Here is a 6,239-nt window from a genome sequence, read left to right as displayed (position 1 = left end):
GCAAAAAATCCGGGCACTTTTTTTTACCAAAAACGTGTAGTAATGCTGGCTTCAGGTGACTCTGGTATGCGAAACTCGGAAACTATTAGTGGTATCAAGATCAACTTTGCGCAGGAATTTAGTGCTAATTAAGTGCTCTGGATTTATGCCTTGCAAAAAATCTGAGCACTTTTTTTTTACCAAAAACATATGGTAATACTGGCTTCAGGTGACTGGTGTTGTGAAACTCAGAAACTATTAGTGATATCAAAATCTGCTTTGCGCAGAAATTTAGTACTAATTAAGTGCTCTGGATTTATGCCTTGCAAAAAATCCGGGATTTTCTTTACCAAAAACGTGTAGTAATGCTGGCTTCAGGTGACTCTGGTATGCTAAACTCGGAAACTATTAGTGGTATCAAGATCAACTTTGCGCAGGAATTTAGTGCTAATTAAGTGCTCTGGATTTATTCCTTGCAAAAAATCCGAGCACTTTTTTTTTACCAAAAACATATGGTAATACTGGCTTCAGGTGACTGGTGTTATGAAACTCGGAAACTATTAGTGATATCATGATCTGCTTTGCGCAAGAATTTAGTACTAATTAAGTGCTCTGGATTTATGCCTTGCAAAAAATCCGGCCTTTTCTTTACCAAAAACGTGTAGTAATGCTGGCTTCAGGTGACTCTGCTATGCGAAACTCGGAAACTATTAGTGGTATCAAATTCTCATTTGCGCAGGAATTTCGTGCTAATTAAGTGATCTTGGTTTGTGCTATTCAAAAAATCCGGGCACTTTTTTACCAAAAACGTGTGGTAATGCTAGCTTCAGATGACTCTGATGTTTTGAAACTCGGAAACTATTAGTGATATCAAGATCTGCTTTGCGCCGGAATTTAGTGCTAATATATTCAGCAAAAACTAAATTTTGTGCCCGGTAAGTTTGATCAAAAACATGTAGTAATTCTGGCTTCAGGTGACTGGTGTGGTGAAACTTGGAAATTCCTGCGCAAAGCAGATCTTGATATCACTAGTAGTTTCCTTGTTTCACATAGCAGGGTTACCTGAAGCTAGCATTACTACATGTTTTGATCAAAATTGCCGGGCAAAAAATTTAGTTTTTGCAGAATATATTAGCACTTATTTAGCACTAAATTCCTGGGCAAAGCAGATCTTGATATCACTAATAGTTTCCGAGTTTGACAACACCAGTCACCTGAAGTCAGAATTACCACACGTTTTTGGTAAAAAAAAAGTGCCCGGATTTTTTGCATAGCACAAATCCAGAGCACTTAATTAGAACTAAATTCCTGCGCAAAGGAGAATTTGGTACCACTAACAGTTTCCGAGTTTCGCATACCAAAGTCACCTGAAGCCAGCATTACTACACGTTTTTGGTAAAAAAAGTGCCCACATCAATATGACAATGTTGTAAATCCAACTTCCGGGATCTAAATTTAATTTCCGACGCCCTGAAAACAACAGGGAATTTATTAAAGTCCTTGATTTTTCACTGACTTTCCCAGACCAACAAAACTAGCTGACATTTCCAGGGTTTCCTTCATTTCTTTGATATATATTTTTGAAAATCTTTGAAATCTTTTAAGTTTGTTGAAATGTATTAAAAACCTGTTAATTATATTGAATTCCTCTGAAATCCCTGAAAAACACTCCAATTTTGTTAAATACATTAAAATCTGAAGATATGCCTGATAATATTACAATCTCTTTTAATTTAATTTAAAATTCTATGAATCCTTGAAATATTGTAACAACCTTGATTTCTTTAAAATCTTTTAAATGTCTTGAAATTTTCTATAATCTATCAAATTATTTGAAATCTTATAAAATTCCTCAGAATCTTTTCAAATACACTATATTCTTTCTAATATTTAACAAATTATAAAATTCCTTAAATCTTAAAATATAGTAGGTAATTCTTAAAATTTTCTTGAAAAATGTTTAAATTTTTTTAATCTTTTGAAACTTCGTGGAATTCATATATAAACCCCCCAGACTTTGGATAAATTTAATTTTTTATTATTCACTGCCTACAATATCTTGAAATTCTTTTATATATTTTTAATATTCTTTTCAAACCCCTGGAAACGCTTTAAATCTTGAAACTTTTTGGTATTTTGTGAAATATCCTAAGGTTATTGAAATCCTTTGGAACTTTCGTAATCTTTAAAGTCCTTGGAGACCCTATAAAATCTAGTAAAATTCCTACAAATCGCTTGAAATACTTTGAAATTTTCAAAATTATTTCAAAATTTGTGATATCTCTTGAAATTTCCTCAAAAATGTTGAAAACTTTGAAATCTCTCGAAACTTTTACAATGAAGAAATCTTGTGAAATTTATAAAGTTGATCTACAAATTACTTAAAACATACGTAAAATAAATGCATTTTCAACCAATTGGTTAAGTTTTGAATGCAAAAAGATAAATTTTGAACTAAAAATAAAGGAATTAATTTTTTGTTTAAAAAAATTTATTTTTAGCCAAGAAGAAAAGAATTTACCAAACGAATTGAATTTTCAATAAACAAAAAAAAACTTTAAATTAAATAAATCAATTTTCAAATCAAAAACGAATTATCAACAAAATAGTTATATCTGCATCCAGAGACATGAATTTCTATCTAAAATGATGAGCTTTTAACCAAAATAATTGATTTTTCACCAAATATTTGAATTTTTAATTCAAAACCATAAATTTTGAATCAAAAATGGAAGAATTACATTTTTTTGTTTAGAGCAATTTATTTTCAACAGAGGAAAAAAGTATTTTTACCTCAAAAATATAAATTTTTTATCAAATTAATTGAATTTTCAACAACAAAAAACAAGCCTTTAACCAAATTAATCAATTTTCAATTTAAAAATTTTTTTAACAAAATAGGTTACATTTGCAGCCGGAGACATGAATTTCTATCTAAAATGATGAGCATTTAACCAAAATAATTAATTTTTTAACAAATAGTAGAAGTTTCAATCCAAAAGATAAACTTTCCACACGAAAATGAAAAATTGTCAACAAAATACATTCAATTTTCATCTAAAACAGATACATTTTTTACCAAAAATATAATAGTTAAACTTTCAGTTACAAAAATAAATTTTTTAACAAAAAAATAAGTGAATTTTCAACAAAATTGCTAAATTTTCAATAACAAAAAAACAACGAATTTTCGACCAAAAATGGAATAGTTAAATTACCGGTAAAACAGTATCTTTGAATGAAATAGTTAAATTCTCAACAAAAAGGATTAATTTTTAAACAGTAAGATTTAATTATTCATAAAAAATGAGGATTCTCGACAAATCACGTACATTCTCAAAAAATTATTTGAATTTTTTAACTGGGAAAGATCAACTTCGTACGAAAAATAGGACAGATAATTTTTATTTTAAAAAAGTTCGTTTTCAATCAAACCTTTGAATATTCATGCAAAAAATACTTTAATAAAAAAAAATGGAAGTTCAATTATTAAGAAAAAAGATCATTCTAAACAAAATTAAATACATTTTCAACGAAATAGTTAAATTCTCAAGCAAGCCGGGGAATTATCAACCAAGAAGATTATCAATAAATAATATCAAAAAATATGAAAAAGTATCAATTTCTCAACAAATAGAAAATAGTTAAATTTTTAATTAAAGAAATTAATTTTTAACAAACTAGTTCAATTTTAGACCAAACAGTTGAATTTTCTACAAGATTGTTGAATTTTCGAGCCAATAAAACGAATTTTGAACAAAACATGCTAAATTTTCTACAAAAAAAAGTACAATTTCAATCAAAGCAGGTTAATTTTTATCCAGAATGTTACATTACTAACCAAAAAAAGATAAAATTTCTACAAAAGGAACTAAATTTTTAAACCAAGAAGATTATTATTCAACAAAATAGTACAAATCTTGAGAAAACGAAATTTTTTAGTCATGATAGAAAAAAATGTCAATTAAATTGTTGAGTTTTCAAGCCAAATTAATTTTAACAAGTTAAATTGTCAATGAAGTTGTTGAATTCTCGACAAAATATCTCTACAAAATTAAAATACAACAAAAAATGCCGTACGGCGTAAATTATACACAGTATTTTATTTTTATAAATTAAAACCTCTATCTGAGGGTAATAATACAAGATTTTGCTGTCTAAAAATCATATAATATATATGTATAATGTAGATATGAAAAATCTGAATAATGTTCATATATTTAAATTAAATGATAATAATTTGCTAATTTTTCATGCTCTGTCCGGGGAGACTATCATGAAGTATTTTTTGTGTGTACTTACTTATTTTGAACAGACTATTTTCTTTTAATCTCATCATTTATCCTGAATCTCAAGATAAAGCGGTTCCAGAATTGCTAGAAATGTTGTAGAAAAAAAAAGAAACGAAGCACACGACTGAAGGTCACCAAAAATATACAAAATTTCTAGAAAAATCAATTTAGCCACAAATTTCTCAAACTGACACGCAGTATTTCCGGATTTTTGTAATCAAAATGACACAAAATTTCTAGCAAACACGTTCTTGCTCCCATTTTTGTGTAAACACTTTGCAAAATGTAACCGTCAAAAACTTCACCATTGACGATAAAGCACAAATATCATCGGATTTCACGAAATTATTACACAACTTGAACAATATTTTAGAAAGAAATATTAATTTGATCAAATTTCAATGAGACGCTATGTAAATTATAATTTTTAAGCCTAAGAACAAGAGCTCGACCGGCAAGAAATTGGCACGTTTAGACTTGTTTACGAGTTCTCCTCTTTCTCCAACTATTCTGTCCAATGCTGCCAACCTGCCAACGCAACCCAAAACGGAAGTAAAAATTCAAACGAGGATTTTCCAATCGGGATTATTTGGAGATTTTGATTTATTTCAATATAAAATTAAGCAGTTAATATTTAAAATTGTAAATTAATTCTAAATTTTAGAATAACGTTCAACATTTGACAAAATAATTAACAGAATTTTAAAATTGACAAGATTCAAGATGGCCGGAATCTGAATTAGAAACACTGGTACTGATTAGTCAAAATCGTTCCTTATTATTCGGTGAATCTAAGTGAAATGGAATTTTCGCGATTCAATTAAATAATAACATTGACACAAAAAAAAATAGTCTGGATTTTTATTTATTTGACTTGAATTGCATTGTTAAAATATGAATTTGCATATGAGCGTATTTGATTCTTCCGTGGATGCGTTTAGTTGAGTTGGGATAGAACAATTTATTTCTACAACAATTCTGTAAATTACTTTGGTAAAGGATCATCTTTGTATCAAATTTATTATTAATAATCACTTTTACCAACCAACTTATAGATTCGATATAAAAACAATTTGTTATATTCAAATAGTTTCATTTTGAAAATCAGAAATCAAATTGAATTTTGAGTGAAGTTAGGTTGGGTTGGGTTAACAAACGGCAGGTCGAATTGATCTCGTGCCTCCAAATAGTCAGATCATGCTCCGGTTTTTCGGTTTAAAAAGTGCAATTTTCATCGCTTCTTATCGAACTTCGATCGATTTCTGACATCTTAGTCGATGAAATTTAAACATTAAGCATTAATTTCGTGAAATTCAGTGGTGCTTGTGCTTGTCGCGCTTTATAAAAATCAGTTTTGTTTTTTTGGCTGTTACAGTTTCCACAGTGCCGAATGCCGTTACAAAATTAATTTATATTGCTGTGAATTTTTTTTGTGATTATGGATAATTTTTGGCACCAGTGAGAACAATTCAAGTTTAAATTAACCTTTTAAGATCGTTTCAGTTCTTTTTACTTTGTTGGTGTGTCTTTAATTTTCCAAGCTTTCCCAATTTTTTCAAATCAGTGTCAATTCTATGTTCATTTTTGGCTTGGACCCAAGTACAAATATTGAAAGATGTGGATAAATTTAACCCTTTCGTTTGACCTTCAAAAATGGGTGAGTGAAAACTTTATTTTAAGCAATGAAGGGCCTAGCGGCGCAAGCAGGTATAAATTAAATAATTTTTTTTTATATTTTCAATATCAAAACAAAATTTCATCGATAAAAATGTTGGATTATTGTTTTTTAATAACTAAATAATATTTAATAAACAAATGAATGTTTAATTGCTTAAATTTAGCAATTATCTAGTATGGATATTTTATAATTTGGGTATTTTATGCCGGAAATGTTCAAATTTAGTGAGATTTTTAATTGTCTGGAAATTTTATTATTCAGTAATTTCCAAATTCAGTTATATAAAAGCT

At 28.5% G+C, this 6,239-nt stretch overlaps 1 long non-coding RNA gene across 1 annotated transcript in view; it reads right to left on the bottom strand.

Annotated features, from left to right (window-relative positions):
• The window catches only part of LOC117174818, a 16,884-nt gene extending 12,171 nt beyond the window's left edge, over positions 1 to 4,713 (bottom strand). Inside the window, exon 1 of the long non-coding RNA XR_004467373.1 lies at positions 4,282 to 4,713. This is a non-coding gene — a long non-coding RNA (uncharacterized LOC117174818). The remainder of the gene's footprint in view (positions 1 to 4,281) is intronic.
• Between the last annotated feature and the right edge of the window lie 1,526 nt (positions 4,714 to 6,239).

The sequence above is a fragment of the Belonocnema kinseyi genome, chromosome 6 (assembly GCF_010883055.1).
Source record: "Belonocnema kinseyi isolate 2016_QV_RU_SX_M_011 chromosome 6, B_treatae_v1, whole genome shotgun sequence".
In the NCBI taxonomy this organism is placed as follows: Eukaryota; Metazoa; Arthropoda; class Insecta; order Hymenoptera; family Cynipidae; genus Belonocnema; species Belonocnema kinseyi.
This window is presented reverse-complemented; position numbering and strand designations above follow the sequence as displayed.